The sequence below is a fragment of the Medicago sativa genome, chromosome 8 (assembly GCF_051527215.1).
Source record: "Medicago sativa cultivar Bolivia chromosome 8, Bolivia_mono, whole genome shotgun sequence".
In the NCBI taxonomy this organism is placed as follows: Eukaryota; Viridiplantae; Streptophyta; class Magnoliopsida; order Fabales; family Fabaceae; genus Medicago; species Medicago sativa.
Window position 1 is genome coordinate 52,505,776 of NC_140756.1, and position 26,201 is coordinate 52,531,976.

General features: G+C 34.2%; 1 pseudogene; it reads right to left on the reverse strand.

The window, feature by feature from the left end:
- Positions 1-17,769: 17,769 nt before the first annotated feature.
- The window catches only part of LOC146899453 (uncharacterized), an 87,234-nt pseudogene continuing 78,802 nt past the window's right edge, over positions 17,770-26,201 (reverse strand).

The following is a 26,201-nucleotide window of genomic DNA, read 5'->3' on the forward strand; positions in this document are numbered from 1 at the left end:
TTCGCACTTCTATTTCAAGTTCTATTTGATAATTTTTTCGAGCAATATGTGTGATCCGTTCCGAAGTCAACGATGGCTAATCACATGTGTATTTAAGGCTAAAACTCGAAAAACAATATTATTCAAAACTTATTTCAGGGTTATTTCGACTCGACAACTAAGGCTTTGTATATACTTTCACTTCTTAGATGTGCGTGAAGTCTAACATTTTTAATTTAAATATACCGTCAACGTATTAGCATGTCAAAATGTTTATGTCAACATAAAACAGCTTTGAAATAGCATATAACTATTAAGTATGGTTAGGAAAGCATAATTAGTTTATTTCCATACATATGTTGTTCATCAAGTCTAACATTTTTCAAATATCATTTGCAAGTACTAAACCTTCTTCAATCACGTCATTCATATAGAACTTAATGGAACTTAATGATATTAGTTATAGCTTATAGGCGACACAAGTCGAATTTGAAAACCCATTTAAAGACCTACAATTCGAATTTCAAATATTTATGGGACTTAATAATATGCAATTGTGAATAAAAGATAAATTAATACTTATTATTGCAATGGTCAAATTATTTCAATCAATAGATAGTTCATTAATGTTATCTAATGGCCACGCCAAATGTCAACTATTGGTATTTATGATTGACACTAACAACTTTTGGAATTGGAAACATCATAATGCAATACAAAGCATTTGACAAGAATTGCTTTTATGGCTGCAATGAATATGAATTATTACGCAAGTAGTGAATGGTCATTCACATGTAATACTTTCTATATATTGGTGTCGTCTCCTTATAATTTAGTTGCATTTTCAAATCAAAATACTAAACAACAGAAGATCCCGTAAATCAATCATGTTAGATCTTAAGTCAACTATTATAGTTTAGGCTATTGTGACTAAACTTCTATCTTATTAATGCAAGCCATTATTCTTCCTTTTTTTTTTTAACACAAACAACATGCCTATAGAATGTTTTTTAAGCTTCATAGAATGGTGTCCTTAATATAGTGACAATACATCCGCAATAAAAAAGTCATAATATTGCTACCTTATTGATGCAATTTATTATTCTACCTGTTTTTTAACACAAAGTTTATGCCTACAATTTTTTTAAAAAAATTCTAAGAATAGTTTCCTTAATTTAGTGAGAATGCAACCGCAATAACAAAAGTTGTAATATATTTCAAGGTGTTGTCATTTTTTTCTTCTCGATATTCACCTTAATTTCAAAAAGTGATGTTGAGTTGCCAATTATAATGTACGGGTCTATTTGAGCACGGGTCTTTTAAATGTTTATAAAACTTCTATTAACTATATATAATTACATTGTTGCGACTTATTCAATTAACTTCTAAGCGGTAGGATTCGTGCGGTAGCACGGGTCAAGAGTCTAGTCTAGATAAGTTTTGCTTTTATTATTTTTAATTGTCGGTTTTTATCTTTTTATTCTTAGGGTTAGCTATTTTTTTTTAGTAATAACGTATCTTCTGCGCTGCAGATACTCTCAATTTTGATAGATTCTTGATGGAAAATTGTATTTAATTGAAGTCAATGACTTTTGCTTTGGGCCATTCAATTTGCTCGCGAAGGTTCGCCTCAAATCATATCTTTACTATATTTTGTTGACTTAGGAGTTAACAGTTAGTCAATCTATGAAATTATATTAGTTGAATTGTGTTAATTCCATATCTTTACTTTTTTTTTTGACTCAACCATATCTTTGCTATATTATGTTGACTTATGAGTAAACATTTAGCAAACCATGAAATGGACCATAGAAAAACCCTTACAAAGAATATATCACGTCAACCTAATTCCTAGCACCCATGTCCGTGAAAATATCTATCTAGCACACAACATTGACATTGATGTGAATAAAAACTCCAATTAGTCAATGTACTTAATTCAGTTTTTTGTTAATTAAAGTAAAAATCCACCCTAGTTAGGTCATCTTAATTAGCATATCGGTTAATATTATCAAGAAAGAAAGTTTGGTGTTGAAAAAATGTTTGAGAAGTAAAAGGGACCATTATGACTTGAGTGATCTTTGGCGTGCAAAAAACAGTGCGCGCATAGTTCAACTTTTAATATCTAACCGTTAAATATTTGGGGCTGACTTTACAAAATTTCAAAGGAAAATTCTTAAAATATTAAGACATGAAAACAAGTCAAACACGGTGCTGGATTAACAAAAACATGTGTGGGCCATAAGACATCGACCAATGGAAGCTAGTTTGTTGTCTTAAGCTAGTTTGAGAGTGTGTGTAACCCACATTACAGTTTTGTACTTCCTTCATTCTTCTTTATAAGATCATTTTCCACTTCTATTTTCCCCAAATATATAAGATTATTTATAAAATTACACATGCAATAATTATTTTTTACTAATTAAGTCAAAGAAAAAACGTAGATATGTATTTTTTTCATGTAAACCTAACATATATTTCAGAAAAAGTAATAAACAATAAACTTTTTAATGCACTTCTTTAAAAAATGTGCTCTTAAATACCAATGATTTTTTTTATTGAGATTAATATAATAAGTGGCAGAAGAATTTAGCAATTGCGAATTTTTTTTTATAATTATTTGGAATAAATAAATAAAAATATTTCAACGAGCGGAGAGTATCTCTGTGATTCATGAACATATTAAAATTAGAGTTTAATTGCATTGCACTTACAATGTATCCCTTTATATGCATCAAATCAAATCATATCATGTATATATTTGTAAAGATGTTTTAGAAACTAATACAAAAGCGAATTAATTTGATTTGTGTTTTGAATAACATACACTATGGATGTACACAAATTAAATTCTAAAAAATTATATGTAAATATTAATATAGATAAATTAATAATTTATTATGGACCTCATTTATATTTTGTTGATTTGTTTGATCTTAAAACGTGTCTTCTCTTAATCGTTTAGTCTAATAATCATACTAACTAAAAATACATTAAAAAAATCTTAACCAAGACACTCCAAAAGATTAGTTAAGACCCTACGTTAAAGTTTCTTTGAGCAATTTCGCCTGATTAAAAGAACGCATAATCTATGTAAGGTGCCCGGGGTTCGATCCCCGAACACCCAAAAAAAAAAAAAAAAGACCCTACGTTAAAAAACAATCATTCTTTCTCCCGCACTTTAAGAGCGAACAAAATGATGATGGTTTACTCAATTATTTTACTCCCTCGTGTGGCTTTGTCCCCAATCCTTTTCTTCTATCCATTTTTTCTCTCAGGCTCATGTGGGAGAAGTCATCATTCACTACTTTGTGTCTTCACTCGGCTTGTCATACATGCCTACCTCAAGCTTACAACACCATGACTTCATACTTTTTTTTTTTATTTAGAATCGTTTGAATTAGTTTATTTTTGAATTTATGCAAAGCAACTAATATAAATTATAAAGTTTTATTTATTATAAAGTTTTATTTACTTCTATATGCTATTTTTTATAAACTAAAAAATAAACCAATCATACATGCCGATAGTTATAATAAAGGTATTTTTTATGTGTTTTTCTATCATGTTAAAATTTATATATGTTAAGAAATTTAAAGTAGTAACTTTGTTTTGAAATTTGTGCATTTTATGTTAAATATGTAACTTTTTAATAAATAATTCTTGTTTTTTAATAAAAAGTTACTACTTTTAGTTGTTTTAACATGTGCAATATTGCATGTTAGACAAACTTTTTTTATTTATTGATGATGATTATTATCTGGTGTAGCGGTGGCAGACTACTACGTTATAAGTTGTAGCATTGCTGTTTTAAATAGAGGCCACTATAACTGTTTTATCGGTAAAGCGGTGCGTAGCGGATCTCCGAGTGTAGCGGTTCTAAAACCTCTATATTATTTTAAATGGAATAGTTTTAAATTGCCTCTAATTTTTTTTTAAAAGAAAACTAGGCATTTTTTAGATTTTCCTTAAACCCTAGAAATTTTCTGCACTTTCCCTTTTCTTGTGCACCCTAAACACTTTGCAGATCCAAATACCTTCTCTTTTCTTCCTTCTTTCAGATCCAAACCTTATCACTTTGTAGAGCCGTCGCTGATCGTGATCCATTGCTTCTTCCTCATTTTTCTCTGTTCCTTTGGTTCCTATGTTTATTTTTTCTCTCTTCATCCTCTCATTCTATCTTTTCCTCTTCTTTATTTTCTGTGTTCCTCTCTGTAGAATGGCGGACTTAAGTTTTTACATGATGGATTATTGAATGTGAACTCTGAATTTCATAAAATTTCCATGTTGCTTTAGGGTTTATAGATCAAATTAGTGATATCAGATGATGTTTGTTGAATTAATACATGTTTTTTTTATTTCATTTACTAGTGATGTGTTTAATTTTATCAATCTGCTAACATCATTTTGCTTAATTGTGAAGAATTAAACACATGTTGAAAGAAGTATCAAAATGTTGATATTATGTTGGTCTGGTGGTATTTACTTGAGAAGTGGGTTAATTTAACTTATTAAAAAAAAAACTATGATTTCTTCCTTTTTTTTTCTCATGCGGTTTATCAAATCACTTTTCAATAGATAACCATTTTAATTTCATTTTGTGTTTTGAAAGCAATTATTGCAAAATAGAGTGCAGATGAAAATTATGCATCCAAATATCGTTAGCATGCATATACAAGGATGAATTTTTCTTTTTTTGACTCAATATTTTTTTTGAATTTTTTGACTCAATATGGATGGGGGAATTGGGAGCTTAATTGTACGACATTGTTTTCTTTTGCCACATACGAGTTACTAAGTGGAGCCATTATCATTGTTTAATCATATGTAATCCAAGTTGAGCACATTTGTGAATTCCACGTTTCCGCACAGATATCAAAGTGGATTCAATGAGGCAACCTTGATTGCTAATCGAGCAAATCCATTTAAAAAAAAATGTTGGTATAAACTGTTTTTTTTTTTCACAAGGCAAAATGGAATATAATATTATTGAAAACATCTTTTGTCTATCATAAAGTGTATAAGGATAGAATGCAAAGAGAGTTCGTAATCAATTAAAAGGAAACAATGTCAAACGGGCAAAATAATTACAAACCACTAGGGCTGAAAATGAGTCGAACCTAGTCGAATCGTACTTAACTCGGCTCCATAAAAATTAGATGGTTTGAAACTAACTCGAGTTCATCACGATCTATTTTTCAGTTCGAACTCGACTCGATTCAAACTCACGAACAACTTAGTTCGACTCGATAGCTCGAATCAAATGAACTACTCCCTCCGTTTCAAAATGAGTGTTGTTTTAGGTGTTTACACACATATTAAAAAATGCAATGATTAAGAGAAAGAGAATGATTATTTTACCAAATTATCCTTATTAATTATTGGTTAGTTTTAAAAGTACTCCCTCCGTTTCAAAATACATGTCCAAGTCAACCATTTCACATATGCCAATGCATAATTTTGACTCGTTAATATCTTTAATTATCTAAAGAAAAAAATTATAAAAATTTAATATTTTGAAAATATTTGTCGAGACAAATCAAACAACATCTTACATGCTAATATTTGTATTTATACATTAGTAAAAAAGTATGGTCAAAGTAAGTCAAGTGAATAGGAAATTATATATTTTTATAATTTGGTGGGCTAATATAGGTAGCTTCATACAAGTGTATGGGTGGGTGGGTGTGTCTTTGTGTATATATATAAGGAGGGGTCAAATTACACCGCTTAAAAGTTACATCAATGTTACCTTGCTCAATATCGTTTTATCGAATGCATATTTTTTAAATTTGACCGTTGGATTGTAAGTTTATATCACATAGATCATTCACGTAAATTTTTACGAAAATCTAAAATTATTTGATATGTTATTGAGATACAACAAGTTTAACGATGTTATATAAAAGTGCATAAACCGTTGATCTTGATGTATCTCAATATCATATGAAACGATATTAGATTTTCGTAAAAATTTATGTGAATGATCTATGTGATATAAACTTACAATCAAATGGTCAAATTTAAAAAATATGCATCGAGTAAAACGATATTGAGCGGTGTAACATTGGTGTAACTTTTAAGCGGTGTAATTTGATCCTCCTAAATATATATATATATATAATCGAGTTGGCTCATGAACCAAACAAGCCGGACTATACATAGTTCAAGTTCAACTCATTTATTTAACGAACTTAATTTTTAACTCAAGTTTTACTCATTTGGCTCATGAACCAAGTTCAACGAATTAATTACCAAATCAAGTCTTAGAACTATTTTCAAATTGGTTTGGTTCATTGTCAACCCTACAAACCACTATTCAAACATGCCAATGGATTAAGCCGCCATTTATGATATGGACCAAGAAAACCTGGATAAAGGACGTAGCCCCCTTCGTAAGGGCATAAATAGTCATCGGCACCCTTCCCATAGGCCGAAATAGCCTTAGGCGGCCACTACACGAGGTGACGCCATCAAAACCTTCTAGAAGCCGCTAGAAGCCTCAATACTTATCTCGATTCCAAGTAACTTAATACCTAAGTTAGCGAATTAAATGGGCCCAATTACTACTATAAATACTAACCTTGAGAGCACTCTCAAGGCATGACATAAACAATCTAAACCCTAGATTTTATTATTGTACTTTTGCAAGTACGGTTGGCGCCGTCTCGTGGGAACATCGGTAAAACTAACACGTTGCAATCCATTCCGATAAGGTGACCACCGTTGTTTGATGTGACTGCTACTCCGAGCATCTATCTCATCGGCGACGTTGCCATTAAGAATCACGCCGATAGGAGCCCAATTAACGTCGACTTCAAAGGAATCAAAAACCATATGCAGCTTTACCAACGTACTACATGTGATATCCCTTAATTTATGTATTGCCCGATGTTAATACGGGTGCATCGATATTTGTTGGATCCATGCGCATTGTTATCAACCACAGTTTCAATATTTGTCAATAATCATTAATTTAATGTTTTCGTTTCTTTGTTATAAGAATATGTACTTCATCCATTTCACAATACTTGTCGCTTTTAGAGAATAATTTTGTTTGATTTTACTTGTTTAATTTTGTTCCATCCGTTTCAAATATTATGAAACACATGGAGTATGTATTAACATGATTGAATTGTCAAACACGATACCTTGAAAACTCCAAAAGAAACTTAATCCAAGTGGCTTTGATATTAAGTGATATTGATTTCAATTTAAATTGCCATAAAAACCACATGTATCGCTTTATTGTTTGGACATAGTATTTTCAAGTTGAATCATTGGAATTATTCATAGTGGAAAATCATCTTTGTCGCGATCTAATTAACTTGTTATTATTAGCCCATAATGTTAGCAACAACACCTCTCGGTGAACTCGAAGGGCGTAGATGGAGGGCCTCTTCATCCGTAGGTAATGGTTCTTTATTTGTCCATGCCTATTCCGCCTTTTATTGTATCGCTTCACCATCATCATATCATGCCACACTTGCGTAAATTTGCAATGGACTCGCTAAATTCTTTAAAGTTGAAAAAGAACAGCTTAAAAGATGCACACTACTCGCCCTCTATAAACCTTGTTGAGTTATTACTATTATTATCGTTGTTGTTGTTGTTGATCATTTGAATTAATTGTTTAACATTCTACTTTAGATGATATTTATGAATAGCAGCAAGACGATGACCAAGAAAGATGAAACAAAGTTTAAGTCAAAACGTCATCTTCAAAGCAAAATAATACAAGAACATCCAATAAACTTTCCTCAAGAAAAGAAGAAAAATGTCGTAAACGCCTTCCCCACAAGGAAGGCCACGTTATCCTAGCGGGGTAAGGAGAGCTAAAAGAAGAAAAATGGCATAAACGTCTTCCCCATAGCGGAAACCACCTTATCCTAGCGGGGTAAGGAGAGCTAAAAGAAGAAAAATGTCGTAAACGCCTTCCCACAAGGGAAGCTGCCTTATCCTAGCGGGGTAAGGAGAGCTAAAGAAGAAAATTCGTAAGCGCCTTCCCCACAGGCGTACTCCCTTATCCTAGCGGGGTAAGGAGAGCTAAAGGAAGAAAATGCCGTAAACTCCTTCCCCACAAGGGAAGCCGCCTTATCCTAGCGAGGTAAGGAGAGCTAATGAAGAAAATGTCATAGACGCATTCCCCATATGGGAAGCCGCCTTATCATAGCGGGGTAAGGAGAGTTAAAGAAGAAAGTGTCGTAAACGTCTTCCCCACAGGGGAAGCCACCTTATCCTAGCATGGTAAGAAGAGCTAAAAGAACATAAACAACGACATATCGTCCATCTCAAAAAGTACTACGCCCGACACAAAACAAAAAGCAAACGTACATTAAGAAATACTCAAGGAGTTAACACAAGCAAGGGAAAATAAACAAAATTTGATAGTTACCATCAACAATATGTATTGTCATATCACGCATCAAAAGAGAAGAAAATAACAAAGGCGAAGCTACCGAACTTAGGTAATGATCCACTTAAACTCAACGGTGCAAAGATAACTTAGAAAAAGGGCATCACTGCCCCCAAAGTCATTACAATCATCATAGTACAAAAAGCTCATAAACTAAAAGTTACAACAAACATAGAAGAATTCAAGCCTTGTCCACTGTGTCGCCATCCCGAACAATCATGAACGAATTTAACCGGCTAAGGTTAACATCATGATTGAAAGACTCCACCTACGAATTCGACCACAAAAACCCTTTGTCAAAACTCGCAGGTGATTCCATCTTCTCCTCCCTTAAGTCCGCCTCCAACTTCAAGATCTCGTTGAGAACTTCATTCGACGCCCACCTTCGCAGTTTCCAAATCTTTATCAACCTCTTTTTGGCGTCTTCGGAGAACAATGGAGGCCCAAAATACTCATACCCAAAATGGAGAACATTAGAGGCCCAAAATACCCATGCCCAAAAGAAACCCAACCAATCATCCTATCGTAACGTTTTGCATGTTTAGTACTCCGGTCCACAACTCACACTTCTCACCGTCACCAGCTCTACTACTCTACCAATATCATCATATTCCCTAAGTGAAACCATGGCTACGTGCGAAAGAAAGAAAAACAACATAAAAAACTTGATCGAGGAAGATTACCTCGACGAATGGAAAAGAAAGACACCGATCAACATTTAAGAGAAAAGACAAAACCGACGAACACGAAGAAATGAGCAAAGTAGGAAGGAATACCATCGGAGGAGAAATGAAACGACAAAATGGGAACAAAAATATTTAAATTGACCTCCAATCGCGCCTTGGGAACCGTGAACGACCACACCTCGTCGATGAAAGACAAGTGTCCGACAATCCCAAGATCCGGACATGTAGGCGGAAAATGTAAGGTCGTTGATCGACAAATGTTAGATTAGTCGTAGGCGGCATATTATCCGGTCGTTTCGGACAGACGATCTCGCCCTTCTCTCGGAAGCATCACCAAAACATAAGGAGAAAAACGAATTCGCCTTGACCCAAGGCTCATACTTGGGCTTGTGGACCGGGAAAACTCGGTTGTGGACCAAACGATATCTAAAGTAGAGGATACTCAACCCACGTAAAGAACTAGCGGAACCACGTGCATAAGGCCATGACACACATTGGAAATAAAACACTCCGCCTTGTCCCCAAGACTCATGCATGGGGGGCTCGTGGACCGTAAAAACCTAGATAAAGGACGTAGCGCCCTTCGTAAGGGCCTAAATAGTCATGGGTGCCCTTCCCTTAGGTTGAAATAGCCTTAGGCGGCCACTACACATGTGCCGCCATCAAAACCTTCTAGAAGCCTCAATTCTATCTAATTTCATGTAACTTAATGCCTAAGTTAGCGGACTAAATGGGCCCAATTATTGCTATAAATACTAACCTTGAGAGCACTCTTAAGGCATGACATAAACAATCTAAATCCTAGATTATATTATTGTACTTTTGTAAGTACATGATAAAAAAAAATTAGCATGTGTTATTTTTAGCCATCAAAATGAGAGAAGCTTAATTTTATCCAACATTTTTTGAACTAATGTTTCCGTTTTCTTAAATATTCTATTATTCCATTCTTTCAAATCCTCCGTACATAGAAAACCAAATAACTTTTAAAACATACCACATAATTTTATAGTTTCCACTCGTATTGCAAGAAGTGGTCGCATATGCGTAAAAATCAACTCGCCGATATACCAAGTCAATGCCAAATAAGATACCAAATACTACCAAAATGAGGGCAAGATAAAAGTAGTTGTTTCGCAGATTCCTCCAAACCACACCCATCGATAGAAAATTGAGATTATTGTTGAAGAATGTCACACCTATGTAAGTTGTCATGTGTGGTTCCAAAGAAGACACCACAAAAAGAAAGAAACATCTAAGGAGATTTCCTTATTCCAAATTAGATTTGTATATGTTGCTAGAGTAGACAAGCGGTTGTTAAATACTTGTAAACCGTGTGACCTCTCGTCGTGCTCTAATTTCCATTGCCACTTATCAATATTATCACCTGTAAAATAACATTAGATAACAAAGCACAACACTCCCCAACCATCTTCTCCTCCCACACAAACTACCTCCAACGCCACTTCCAAGCCTCTCCTCCCTCCCCCAAACCTAAAGTAAACATGTCAACTACATACAACAAATGATCATCAATTAAAACATAAAAGCTATTATAACATACATCGAAGGAACACCACCCAACCAATGATCCGTCTAAAAATAAGTGTTAACTCGATTTCCTACCAACCTCCTTAAGTTGTCATCGTACCAACCACCAACCGTCAACCCAACTTTCTACGGATTCCCACCATATCCTTTTACTTCATTGGCCCGTCTCTTCCACCATCCTTTAGCTGCCCATTACCCGACCATACCTAGCCACAAACACTTTGTACCACATACTCCCTTGGTCACCGGACATCCTCCAACTTCATTTTCCTAGTAAAGCAAAGTTGAACTCCCGCATTCTCATAACCCACAAACCTCATTCCTCCTTAACCAAACAAATAGATTCTCAATTCATCCAAGAAATTTTCCTAAAATTCTCACCACCCAAAAATAATATTTAAAATAGATTACATACAAGAGATGGTACAAGTGGGAGTCTTAAAAAAGGAAAGAAAATCAACCGAGAAGAGAGGACACGACATATTTCGAAGAACCAATCGGCTATCAAATGATAAACTTTTACTCTTCCAACCTAATAATCGAGACTTAATATGGTCTAATAGCGTATCCCGGAAACACATCCCCCTCCCATCACCACCGATAGGTAACCCAAGATACACAAAAGAAATCACCCTTATTTTACAATTCATAACCGATGGACGAAATTGGCAATTGCACCAAATCGCAATAAGTAGTAAAGTAGTAAGTTGTATCATTTTCCACATGGATTGTTGTTCAACTCATTAATTAGCATAACTTAATTGCCCTTCCCAATGCGAGATTAGGTTTTTGTGATTCGGATAATTAACGACCGATGGCAAGTTCTCTTGCGTTATTCTTATTATGTTTTCCTTTGAGAAAAACGATTTGCGGAAAATCCATGTTCTTGAGCATTTTTCAAAAGTTCGATTCGATTTCACAAAACCAACTTCAATCCAATTCATTTGATGTTTCCAAAGGTGTAGGAAGTTTAAAGATAGTTAAATACATCAAAAGAATCGAATTGGAACAAGCACGTATCGATCCCTCGAGTGCCCGAAACACCCAAAACATGGGGTTCTCGTACCGGGCAACTCGCCTAGCAAGTTACACAAGAACAGACCCCTGTTCTTGGTTGTTCCCTCTCGGGAACTCTCCAATTTTCACCCAAAATCCTCGTTTTTGATCCCCTTTGACCCAAATTCGTCCCCAAAACTTATTCTTTAGTTTATATATATCAAAATGCAATAAAAACCACAACAAACATTGAATCATAACATCAATTTGTTGAGGAAAATTCCCTAATTAATTTTAAAGATAACAAACTTTGATGATTAAGGAATTAACAAACTTTGATTAATTTTTTGGTATTTAACTTGTGCTCTTGGGTGTTTAACTAAGATAGGAACAAAGTTTAATTTATATCAAGATACAAGAAATCAAAGGACATAAAGACTTAAGAACTCCGCCGAGTTCGAAAGTTAAAATGAGTTCAAGGTTTGACATAATTCGAAGGTTGTTCGATGAATATCAAGAACCAAGCCCGAAATTCATGAACCAAATGAAGAACATGAAAGGTTCATGTGACATAAACAAAATTCCAGTAAAGTACATTGACTAAGATCAATCAAGGAATAAAAGCATTTATTTGATTAAAGCCAAATAGGGCATCTTCAATGTTCATTCAAGACTATAAGCATTTAAAGTACAAAACATTAGGAATTTTCCTTTAAGAATATCATCCTAGATATTTTGCATACCGTATTTCATAGATGTTTGACTATTAGGATTTGATTACATTAAATGAGAGTCTTACAAATCATCCTAAGTGAAACAAAAGGAACATTCGAAGTCCCCGAGTTCAAAAAGTTTGATCCCGCTCATGCTTTTTCCGAAATGAACAATATAATTGTTGGAAACTAAAAAGCAAATCTAAAAGCAAGATCTAGTCTTATTCAACAAGAATTCGACACATAAGGGGGTTGGTACTGTACAAAGCTAACCAAATCCATTAAAGCATGGGCTTGAAATGACAGCTCTACTTTATCAATCCCGCACATGTTCCAAAACATATTTCAAAGAAGATCGACCCAGAACATTCGAAGTACGTACAAGAACAATCTTCATAGTACGAAACACTAGACTATGAAAAAGCGATAAACAAGGTAGCTCTAAGCTATCCTCAAGAAACTCACCAAAGCAAGCAAATCTATTCTTGCACACCGTCTACCCATCTATACGGATAAGGAAGGCGGTCAACCAAATGACCACCGGAGGTTAGTTCAACATCAACAATAAGCATAATCAAATGGAAAATGAATATTACAATTAATTTGAATTGATTAGGCAATTCAACATCATAAATATCCAACAAGTATGCAAACATAAATATTCACCATACATTCCTATATAATTACGGAGTTTACCAAAATTTCACCAAGTATACAATTCCACATGTTCACAAATCAACCATGCAAATATTTACAAAGAACATAACCAATCATGACAAGTCTCAACTCATGTAATGCGCATAGACACAACGCCTATATGCATGTTGTACCAAATAATTGTCAAGGTCGTCACCTCAAAACATCACCTGTTCATACTAATTTGTATCATAACCATCGGCTCTAAACATCGCCTCTCGAATACTTATGAATGCATGAACATATGACACAACTATGCGTACATTCATACAACAACTCATGAACATAACACCAACACCTTTCTTGCATGCAACACCGCCAATATGTCATCACCAATTAGCATGTAAGAATACAAATCACCAACATAAAAATCATCATCAAATATCTCCACCTTAAGGAAAACACCAAGATTCCACATTTACATTTCACATAACAACGTACATTTAGCCTCATCTCGACAAACTAACAATTTAAGCACCCAATCCCTAACAATTATTCAAATTCATTTATACTATCATGGCTTCAAAGTCTCCTATAACTTATCCAACCATAAAACATCAATTCGACAAAGTTCGTCTATATTTTTAAAACTAATGTTTTCCGATTACCCATCCGAAATCAAAGTAAACAAATTCAAATGCCTCAACCGAGTATATACACAATTCACATATGAGTGCAGTAACATATATACACACACACACACACACATACATATACATATACATATATATATGTCTCATAGGCCAATATTGATAAATCACAAAATTCACCTAAGTTCATCTCATAATTACTTAATTCAACGTCAAGCAACACAGAACTCATTAGACCTTTTATACAAAGTTATTCCTTTCATAAAAACTCCCTGGATAGTCGGGATAATGTCCTTACACTTTGGAATAAGTTTGAAAGCAATTGGATTGAAGAAAAATGCACTTTTAAGGTTTCGGTCCGACAAAATCGTAGCACGATTTTTCCCAATGGTAGTATTATTTTTCCAACATCAAAATCACCCTTAACCTGGTCAAAATCGTAGTACGATGGCTAAAATCGTACTACGATTTTAGCCCGACACACATCATTAGATTTTTCAACTTCCACGTTTTCGCACGTAAAATTCCAATTTTCGATCCGTTTTCGCTAATGCGTCCCAAACAATTAGACCATTCAAACTATACTTGAAAACATGGTTTTACAACTCAATAATTTCATCCAACCCTCTCCAAAATGTCTTATTTACAAAGTGATTAAAACAACTTTTGACACGAAAACTCAATTTTCTCCAAAACGATTTGTCACCAAAAACTTTTGATCAAAAACGAGAAATTCATCATGTCATAACTCATCATAATTAACTTATCCCATTCATTAAAATCATCAACACCACAATTCAACTTATTTCACCATTTTCACCAAAACTCAACAACACACAACAACACACCAAACATGATTAAACTCATGGAATCTCTAACACTCATAGCATATTTTATCATCACTAGCATAACACAATATCATGCAAGACATAATTCTACAATTTCATCAACAAACAACAACAACAACAACTTCACTATCACCCATTTAGCATACCCAAACTTATCATCAAAGAAGGGACGTGAATTTTACATTTAAAAATCACAAAAAGAATCACCACTCACAAATAAACACTTATTCAATTAAGTAAAAAAAATAGATTATAGCTTATTCATGAAAGAGCACTACCCCTCTTACCTCTAACCTCCAAGAATTAGAATCTTAGCCTCAATTTTGCTCCAAAGCTCCAATCCAAGCTTTCTCTCTCTAGATCTTCTTTTAACCCTTGTTGCTTCACTTTCTCTTACTACCTCTTCTCCAAAATGTTTTGCAATGTGTGAATGAGTGTAAAAATGATAAAGTTTCTCGTAAGACTAGAGTTTATATAGGCTCTTCAATAATGGGTTCAACCCTCCATTGTCTTAATGAGCTCAAAGTTCATACTAACTAATTCACCAAGTTTCTACTCACTTAAAAGATAAAAATAACGAATAGTTATCGTCTCTTATTTAATTACCCCAACTCACTAATAACTTAGTAAAAATAATTATTGCCACCAAAACATTAAAAATAATCCTCACAAAGTGAAATTACTAATTTACACTTGCCGACAAAATGACCAAAATACCCCCGAGTCCAAAATGACTAAAATACCCTTATAAAGCTAAAATCCACTAATCCCAACCAAAACACACACAGAGACAAATAATCGCATACAAGCACATAATAAACACACATAATAATTAATTAAAATAACTAGCGAAAATCGGGTTGTTACATTTAGTAACTCGGTGAATTAGTTGGTATGAATATTGAGCTCATTAAGACAACTAGAGATTGAGCCCATGTGTGTAGTGACTATATAAACATTAGTCTTATGAGAAATTAGGTCATTACCTTCATTCATTCATTTTTACAAAACATTTGGAGATAGAGGTAGAGATAGGAAGGGGATCCCGAAGAGCAAAGAAGAACTAGAGAGAAAGCTTGGGATTGGTGGCTAGGAGCTAAATTGAAGCTAAGAATTTGATTATTGAAGCTTAGAGGTAAGGGGATAGTCTCTTTTCACTAATTAAGTTATAATCTCTTAATTGCACTTATGTGTTTTAGTGCTTTTGTGATAATTGTGACTTTTGTGGTTTTGAAAGATGAAATTCGTGCTCTTAATTCATGTGAATGTAAGGGTATGCTAAACTTCATGAAATTGATGGATTATATGCGTAAAACTTATGGTTGTTGTTGTTGATAAGTTGTTTTGATGCTTTTTGCTTAAATTGGTAAAAATGAAATTGTTTTTTTTTTAAGAAGCTAGATTAGCCCACCTAAATTGTAAGATTATGCTTTGATTGATGTTATGTTGTGTTATTGGTGACAATTTATATCTTGGGTGTTGTTATTGGTGAAGTTATGGTTAAGTTCTTTTGCTTTAATGAGTTTTGAAGAAAATGGGTCGTTAATGGTGAATTGTGAATCTTGATGATTTGAGGTGAATTGTTGATGTTGTTATGCTGTGATGAGCTAGTTGAATTTTTGGTTATAAGTTTTGCTTGTGAAAGGTTTTGGGAAGAAACTTAGATTTTTATACAAAAATCTAGTTTTAAGTGATTTTAGAAAACAAGTGGTTATAAGTAATTTTGAGTAAGTTGTTTTGGGATGGGAGAAACTTAAATTTTTCTGTAGAATGAGATAGTATTGAGTGTATGGAGCTCGTAGGAAAAAACGACATCAAAAACGAGTTAATGGTTTAAATTTTATGCGCGGAACCGTGAAAGCGAAAAATTCAAAAACCGTGATGTCACACGACCACGACCTTGTGCCATACAAGTACAGCGAAGACCGTGCGTGTGATTCGTTGTTGCCTTTTGCTAGAATTCCAATTTTTATGTTTTTGAGTCTTTTTTCACCCTTTTCTCGTTTTGACTTGGCTTTTGGTGTAAACATGAAAGTTTTAGATGAAGATGTTAGCTTTCTAATAATGTTGGTGTATTTAAAAATAATTTTTAGATTTTGAGTTATGGTGAAAATACTCCAAGTAGGTCTTGGTGCAATTTTACAAAAATTCAGCATAACTATTTCTAAGTAAGCCCAAAAGCTATGGTTTGGTCCCAAACCTCAAAACTTGAGTATTAGGAGTTTAATTAGGATGTTTAAGAGTATTTAACCTATGGCATGATGGATCTAATTTGGTTTTGTTTTGAAAATGAGTTGGTTTTGCAAAATGCTAAAATGAGACGAACTTAGAAGAATTTTAGTATTTATCGAAATTAGCCCATGAAATGTATATGTATATACTACTGCACTCATATGTGATTGTTGTGTAAACTCGGTTGAGGCATCTCGAATTCGTTTACTTTGGTTTTGGAGAATTAGTCGGAAAATGCTAGTTTTCGTAAACTTAGACGAACTTCGTCAAATTAATACCTTATGGTTGGATAACTTGTAAGAGACTTTGAATTCATGTTTATATGATAAAAACTGAATAAATTGATGATGCTTGGGTGTTTAATATGATGTATATCATAATGGGGATATATGTCCGTCTTTTAGGTGAAGTGTAAATTTGAAACCTTGTTATTTCTTTGAGGTGATAGTTGTTGATGATAATTCTTTGGTGATTTTAATTTAATGATTTGGTGATGACTCTTGTTGAATATGACTTGTGAATTATGAGGTGAAGGTGTTTCTTTTTGGTGATGACTATTTGATGAATGTTTGGTGACAAATATATTTGTTGTTGATGATGATCATGATGATGATTTAATGTTGATGATTTATTTTTGGTGGTGAATTCTTACATGCAAAGAGGCGATGTTATTGGTGATGAATGCATTTATGTAAAATGTTGGTGATTTGTTGTATGAACGTATGCATTATTGTGTCATATGTTCATGCATTCATAAGCGTCTAGAGGCGATGTTCAAAATACTTTGTATACAAGAGGCGATGTTTATAATACAATTCGTATCCAAAGGTGATGTTTATGATACATTAGTATTTTGAGGTGACGACCTTGACGATGACCGGTACCACTATATATATATTTTTTTTTTTTTGCATAGCAGAAATATATATATATATTAACAACAAAGTGCCAAAAAACTAAGAACAAAAAACACAAATAAACACCTATAATAGGCCGCCGGAATATATAGCAGAAAACACAACAACACCGGCAAAGAAAAGGCAAACAAAAAAACTCGTAATATATAGTAGGAAAAGAGCACCCCCGCCTAAGCTCCAAAACCACAAAAACAACAAAGACCATCACCAAACCAAAACCCAGCTGCCAACAACATTTACAATTGTCCTCTACGACTTGTCATATTTTGGAAATATCGAATGATTTTCTCATTTTCAATCTCAATAAAAATCTCTCTCTATATAAGTAACTAGACAATCATTTAGCCATTGATCACCCATTCGATTTCGCAACCGAGTCTTGATAATCTTCATAGATGAGAAAGCTCTTTTAGTTGTTGCATTGCCACAGTAGTATCAAAGATAACTTTAAAAGCAAATATACCAACGGATACACAATATGTCTTCTTGTCTCCACCATCTTTATACTCAAATCACCAATCCCCTCTAATTCAAAAAATGCATCTTCAGTAGCATACATCTACAATATAATTTTCAAGTTGAGAATCTAGTTCCAATAGTTGAACAGAGAAAAGCTATATCTGAAGGATAAAATTCAGCTAAACGAATCAACTTCTTCTTATCAAATGCGTAAAAGCTATATCTTGGGTTTAAACAAGCTACACAAAGAAGCAAATTTCGAGTATTCACTTCGAAAAACGATTATTCAACTCTTGAAGTTGTCGATCAATCACTTGATAGAAGAATTAAACTTGAAAGTAATGTAAGTTAGAAACTTTCTCCGAGTTGCGTTTTGACTTTTTAAATGTTTGATAGGTATCATCCATATTTGGGATGACAACTTCATGATGTTCACAAAACAATGAAACTTCATGGAGCAAAGAATCCCAACCACTATCCCTTACAAGTTTGTAACTTTTGTTTGGACATTTTGACTAATTTCATGGCATTAACAATATCTTGATCACTTCTTTGTAGTGCTTGAGATAACTCGTGAGTAATTGACAAAACTTTTTTCATCAAGTGCAAGATGAAAATAAATTCAAAAGATTGCATACATTTCAACAAAAGCTTTACGTCACTTCTTTGCTCCGAGCTTGTTCCATCTTCCTCGATCATGTCGAAGCACATCAATCATAGAAGAGAATAAAGAAACTATACTAAGTAATGTACCATAATGTGAACTCCATCGAGTATCCCCCGCCTTCGAACCTCGATTTCTTGATTCAAGCCACGCCCACTAGTTATTTCTCCTACTTTCAATGCTTCCTCTTCCTTTTTAAATTGGCTTTCACGAAGAGCATCTCGACGCTTACATGATCCTCTAACAACATTAGACAAATTAGCTACTTGATTAAAAAATGATGCAATGTCGAATGTTTTTTTGCTAATGTCACAAGAGTTAATTGGAGTTGATGAGCAAAACAAATGAATATAAAAAGCGTAACAATTTTCTTTCAATATCAAGCTTTCGAGATCATTATATTCACCTCGCATGTTGCTTTCCCCATCATATCCTTGTCCACGTATCCTTGACAAACTCAACCCATATTTTGCAAGCAATGCCTCCAAAGCTGATTTCAAGGATAAAGCACCGTTATTAGAAACCTCAACAATACCAAGAAAATGCTCAACAACTTTGCCTTTTTTGTTAACATAACGTAAAGCAACAACCATTTTCTCTTCTAACCGAGATATCTCGAGATTCATCAATCATAATAGCAAAGAAATCATCTCCTAGATCATGAAGTATTGCTTTAGTAGTTTCATAGGCAGCAGCTCTAACAATATCCTTTTGAATTTGAGGAGATGTTAGCTTAAGATTTCCACTAGTATTCTTCCAAACCTCACGAATAGTTTCATTATGGTTAACAAGAAAATCCACAAGCTCAAGAAAATTACCTTTATTACTTCGATGATGAATTCTCATCATGACCACGAAAAGCTAAACCTTGCATCAACGGATATCGAATGCAATCATGAATGGCAACAGTGCGAATTCGATATTCCACTTTAACTTGATGGGATTGTTTGTGCATAGCTCCCTCGATATGTTGCTTTTGTTTCATTAGATCTTGACAGCTTCTCCATGCTTGATTATGAGCGCCGTTTACACTTCCGACATGGACTTGGAACCTGTCACTTTTTCTCCAATTTGTAAAACCTTCTGTTATAAAGGCCTCACCACTACCTCTATGTTCTTTAAGATGTGATCTCATGAGATAACAACATAAGCAATATGTTGCATCTTCCTTTTGACTATATTCCAACCAACCACCATATTTTGAATACCATTCCAAATTAAACTTACGAGAGGAATCTCCAAATGGAAAATTAATCTCTCTTGGTTGACAAAGGCCCTTTTGAAAATAGTATTAAGAGTTGATGATTGTTACGATTCCGAAATTGGTTTCTAAAATCTCTTCATTGAATGTTTAGTGCTGCAAATTACAAGTTTATTCATTAGAATAGAATCAATTTATAATTCTAAAAACACTACTTTTTTTTAAGTTATAACTACCCTATAAACACTACTCATGAGTACATAAAAATCATAGGAAATCAATCATAAAAAGAACATAAAAACATCAACACAAACACTTGAAGCAATAAAATAGCAAGAAAGTTTAAGATTGTTGAATAATCCCAAATAATCACTTATCAAACCCTAACAATAAAGTTTACACAATCAACATAAATTCAATATCAACAAGGTAATAATAGATGTTAACTCTCATTACAATAATAAACAAATAAGTTTAAAATCATAAAAATAAGGAAGAGAGTGTACCTCTTAGATCACCACCAATGTAGGAAAAGAGAAAAAATAAGGAATAAGAAGATTAGAGACACAAGAAACAAGGAAGAGGAAGTTTTATTTTGAAACAAGGATGTGGATGTGGTTGATTTTTTGATGTGGTTGAAACAGAGAGGGAGTTTGTTTGTTCATTGTGAGAAAGAATGAAAGAAGCGTGTTCTCGCTTATGTGAATTGTGAACCGATGGCGGGACGTGTGTTGTGTTGGTGAATCAATTTTGTTAGCCAATTGGGCCTTGGGCTTGGGAAGTTGGGTTGGAAGTGTTTGATATGTTTGAAATTACTAAAGCAATAGTGGGTGGGGGTGTTATTAGCAGTATATGTATATGTATAAAAAAAATTAGAAAAATTTGTGCAGCAGGAGCCCCCACAATCATGTGAGTGGCTCCGCCCCCGCATATAGAGTCGAGTCTAGGCACATAGCATATATTTGGTGAATTTGTTAAATGTGTCATATTTAATTATATGCTTGGTGAACCTTGGTGATTTATGTGCATTGGTGAATTTGGTGAATGGTGTATTTGGTGAAACTTGGTGAACATGTGAAGATGTGTACTTGGTGATGTTTGTTATTTTTGGTGATACTTGTACACTTAGGGATTTTAAATGATGATGTTTATTTTGGTGAAAATAATGGAGTGTGAATTATATGTATGTGATTTGATGATCTTTTTGGTGATGATGATTTCCTTGATTATGCTTTTGAAATGATGAATTGTATTTGTTGAGTAAATTAAGCTATATGAGGACTAAGATGTGTAATTCTTATATTGATAAATGTTATAAATGACGAGTCTTGATGATGATTTAAAGTATGAATATACTTGATGTATTATGATAGAGGTAGGATGATATGATCTATGTTGAACTGGAGATAATATTCATATGGTGTTAGTATTTTAGGATTGTTGAGTATGTATATGTGATATGCATGAAATCCTTGAATGCTTATGTTTGATTGTGTTTAATTATGAATTGTGGACTAATCCCCAAAGTGGTCGTTTGGTTGACCGCCTTCCTTATCTCGTATGGATGGGTACACGGTGTGCATGAATAGTTTGCTTTGCTTTGGTGAGTTGCTTGAGGATGGAGCAACCTCCTTTTACCGTTTTCGGTGTCTTAGACTTTAGGGCTCTGATTAGGGGTCTTTAATGTCTATCTTTACTATGTCTCGTTGGAGATTTTTGAGACTATGGTAGTGATATGGATTGTATGATGACATGACTACTTGGTGACTTACTTTATTATGGATGAATGTTGAGATTTTTATTTAGATGTCGATGTAATGATGTTTTATTCCATTACGATGTTTGAGAAAATTATTTATGCATGCTTGGTGGTTTATTGGCGAAGTAACATCAAGATTGTTGATATTCTCATATTATTAGCATAATTTATCGCTTTAAGGGTTTAGGGTGTTACATCTAGCATCCGAATCATCGAAAAGGACTCTTTTTCATCCGAAGAAAATGAGAAAGAAGCAACGCATCTTAAAAGACATGGAAAAGGGAAGGACATTGAAAAGATTGCATCTTTGTTGAAAGTTGAGAAGGAAGCAAACCTATCACAAAGGCTACCAAAAGCCAAGTATTTTGACTTTGCAGATCTCAAGAAGAAAGGATGGAATCTACGAGAATATACACATTCTCAAGAATGGTCAAGTTTTGTGTCTCTACAAGACCTCACATTTGAAAATCTTGTAAGATATTTCTACAACTCAATGAGAATCAAGGAGAAGTAGAAAGAAAAAAATTCTCACCACCACTCGTCAAGGGAGTAGAATTCAAAATCACCAAGGAATTTCTCTCTAAAGTATTAAGAATTCCTAATGAAGGTAATGAACTCTTCTTCCTTTCATGGTTTGATAAGATGAAAGTTAGTCATGCTAAACTCATACTTCGGTAACCAAACCTGGCCTCCTTTTTAACTCCACAAATCTAGAAGATGTACCAAAGATTTTGCATAACATGATTAGGCATACCCCGCTTCCTATGAGTGGTACTTTTGATGCGATCTACGACATAGATCTTTGCATCATGTATCATCTCATTAAAAAGAATAAGTTGAATCTCTGCTACATCATTCTTCAGCACATCATTCATGTATGAATCCCAAACAATTAAATGATACACTTGCTTATGGTATGTATATAACCCCTATTCTTAGAGCCGCTAAAGTTGACCTTGAAGGAGAAGATGGTGACTACACCTTCCCGAGGTTTACTTCAAAGACTCTTGCCCAACTTCACATAACCACAACCAACATGCCTACTCATGTAACTTTAGAAGCCTTTGGGTCCGTCAAGAGACACTCAAAACATGGTTAAGAAAATAAGGAAGAAAAGGAAAGTTGAGAAAGTTAGGAATTTGTTAAGCATTCGTAAAGATGAAGAGGCTGAATCTCCCGAAAATGAAATCCTTGATGATAATATGGCTTATTCTCCACCAAAGGAGAAAAATGGTGAGCCTTCAGATTTAGATCTCTTCCAAGGAGTTAATGATCTTGCAAGAAAACTTCTTCGTAAAGCCGAGAAGATCGGAATGTTGAAGATCTTCGAAGGAAATTGTAGGTGCCGGCCAAGAAAAGATGCAAGAGGAAGTTGTCTCTCAAGAGAAAGAAGAAGAGATAACTCAAGATGCACTCAAAGCTCCGCAACCACCGAAGATGAACTTCGTAAAGTTGACTCAACAAGGTTGTTGTAGTTCGTAATGTTGTTGTTTCACCAATGAACAACTTCGGTATAGTTGTTGAAGTTGAAGAAAATTTTGAGAAAACATCTCATAAATTTGTTGATGTTGTTGAAGAATGATCTCAAGAAGATGATCGGGACATGCATGATGTGACTGAAATTTTGGTTTCTCAAAGGATGAGTGAAAGAAATGATCAAATGGACATTCAAGAAGATGAGCCAACCGGGAATCAAGTTGGTTTTGATCTCAACATAGAGGATCTTAACTCGGAGAAGTGTTTTAGGAAACTCTGGAAATGCTTCAGGATGTTCAAGAAAATCATGCAATCCTAGTTCATAATGTTCGGGAGGATGCTCCCGCTGAACCCGCTTCCCTCAAGTTGATCACCGACGCTGCACTCGCTCCACAAGCCTATGGGTCTTTGCCTTAAATAGAAGTTCAACTTATGGCTCAATAGACTCCTTAACAAACTCCAAACATCAACTTCTCCACTTCCACCATGGAATCTGAAGTAGGAAAGCTTTTGATTCTCCTCTCGCTCACTCCAAATGTTCCACCTCCACCAATCAAAAACACCACCACACTACCAGATGAGCCAACCTTGTTTGAGTCACTTGATACCTTTGTATCAAACCAAGGTACCTTAACCAAAGCTGCTCGCTCCCAAACCAACATTATCCAAAGCCGAGAAAATGGCAGTCGGGACTCTAGGGTTTCTACTAAGACTCATAAGATTGCATGTGTGTTAGCCAAGTGGAACATTGATGTTCATGCTCCAGGTCTTGTTATATCTCCTCCCGTGTTTGAAGATCCTAGTGTATTTGACTTTGAGCCCTCATCCGACTTTGGGGATTCTACCCCTTAGTTCTCTTTGTCTTGTACCTCCCTACCTTTTGCAGATGACAAAGAGGGGAGAAGGTTTAGGATAATTATGTCTTTAAGTTTCTAGGTTTAGGTCCTAAGTAAATCAGTGATCAAAACTTATTGTTGAAGTTCTTAAAACTTCAATTTTTTTGCTTGATCACATATGCATTTATGATTTCTTTTTTGTTTTTGAACCATAAGAATAATGTAATTGTACTGAAATTATAACATCAATGAATGAATATGATTTTGGTTCAAATGTAAATGTTTTCATTTATGCCATGAATTATAAGAGTGAGGGGAGCCTTTTAAAGCTTTTAAAAACTCACCGTTATGAATTATAAAAATGAGGGGGAGCATAAAAATAAATTTTTAGCTCTGAAACTTCTCATATATATAATCAAAATCCATAATCTAAATCATAGGTTTGCCATCATCAAAAAGGGGGAGATTGTTGAGGCAAAATCCCTAATTAATTTTAAAGATAACAAACTTTGATGAATAAGGAATTAATGGACTTTGAATAATTTCTTGGTATTTAACTTGTTCTCTTAAGTGTTTAACTAAGACAGAACACAGTTTAATTCATATCAAGATACAAAAAACCTAAGGACATAAAGACTTAAGAACTCGGTCGAGTTCATAAAGTTAAAATGAGTTCGAAGGTTAGACAAAGTTCGAAGGTTGTTTTGATGAATAACAAGAACCAAGCCCAAAAATTCATGAACCAAATGAAGAACATGCAAGGTTCACTCTGACATAAATTAAAGTCCAAGAAAGTACATTGACTAAAATCAATCAAAGAATAAAGACATTTATTTGATTAATGTCATAGAGGGCATCTTCAATGTTCATTCAAGACTATGAACATTTAAAGTACAAAACATTAGGAATATTCCTTTAAGAATATAATCCTAGATGTTTTTCATACCGCACTTCATAGATGTTTCACTATTAGGATTTGATTACATCAAATGAGAGTCTTACAAATCATCCTAAGTGAAACAAAAGGAACATTCTGAAGTCCCTTGAGTTGATAAAGTTCGATCCCGCTCGAGGCTTTTTCGACATGAACAAGATGCTTGTTGGAAAGTAAAAGAAAAGCTAAAAGCAAGATCTAGTCTTATTCAACAAGAATTTGACACATAAGGGAGTTGGTACCGTACAAAGCAAACCAAATCCCCTAAAGCATGGGCTTGAAGTGACAATTCCACTTTATCAATCCCGCACATGTTCCAAGACAAATTTCAAAGAAGATCCGACCTAGGAACATTCGAAGTACGTACAAGAACACTCTTCATAGTACAACCCATAAATTCAGGTGATATTTATATGATGAAACCCGTAAACACATCTCGACCCTTCATCACATGAACCCGGCATGAAGATCATGATGAACACAACAACATTATGAAGTATTTCAGTTTACCCGTAATTTCAAGTAAAAGTTGGTGGGTCCCAGAACACGTGGCACAAGACTATTGGTTCCAAGAAGTGTTTGAAGCTTTAGCAAAAGCATTATTCTCACAAAGGTTCCAAGAAGTCTTTAAAAGTGTGTATCAATATTTCTCTTATCTTTTTAAAGATAAACTTCTCCCTCCATTCTTCTCTTGTCCGATTTCAATCATTCAAACTCACAAACAAATTGTAAAGAAAGTCTCATCTAGATTTAGGGGCACTAAAGTGTTAGTTTGAGCAGAAGGTGTAGAAGTCTAAGTGGGTAACTTAGCAAGAAAGGTGTAAGCCTACCGAGGCTAAGAGAATACATGTGTCGTAATTGTTCAGTGAACAAGATTGTAAGGTGCAAGATTTGAGAGGTTATCTCAAGCATCATAGTGAAAAATCTCACAAGATTGTGAGGAGTGGACTAACCCACATTGGGTGAACCACTATAAATTTATGTGTGTTCTTCTTCTCTTCCTTATACTTTTTACTTTCAGTAAAAACAACACACACAAACACATTTATTTATTTAACCGTTTTTACACGTTAACTTAACTACTCCAAGTTTACTACTTGAGAATTATTTTTAAGGCACATGTTTAATTTTTAAAGGGTCACAATTCAATCCCCCCCCCCCCCCCCCCCCCCCCCGTCGTCTATTTTATCTACTTCACAATTATCATCAAAATCATCATATTGTTCATTTTTCTCCAAAACCCCACAA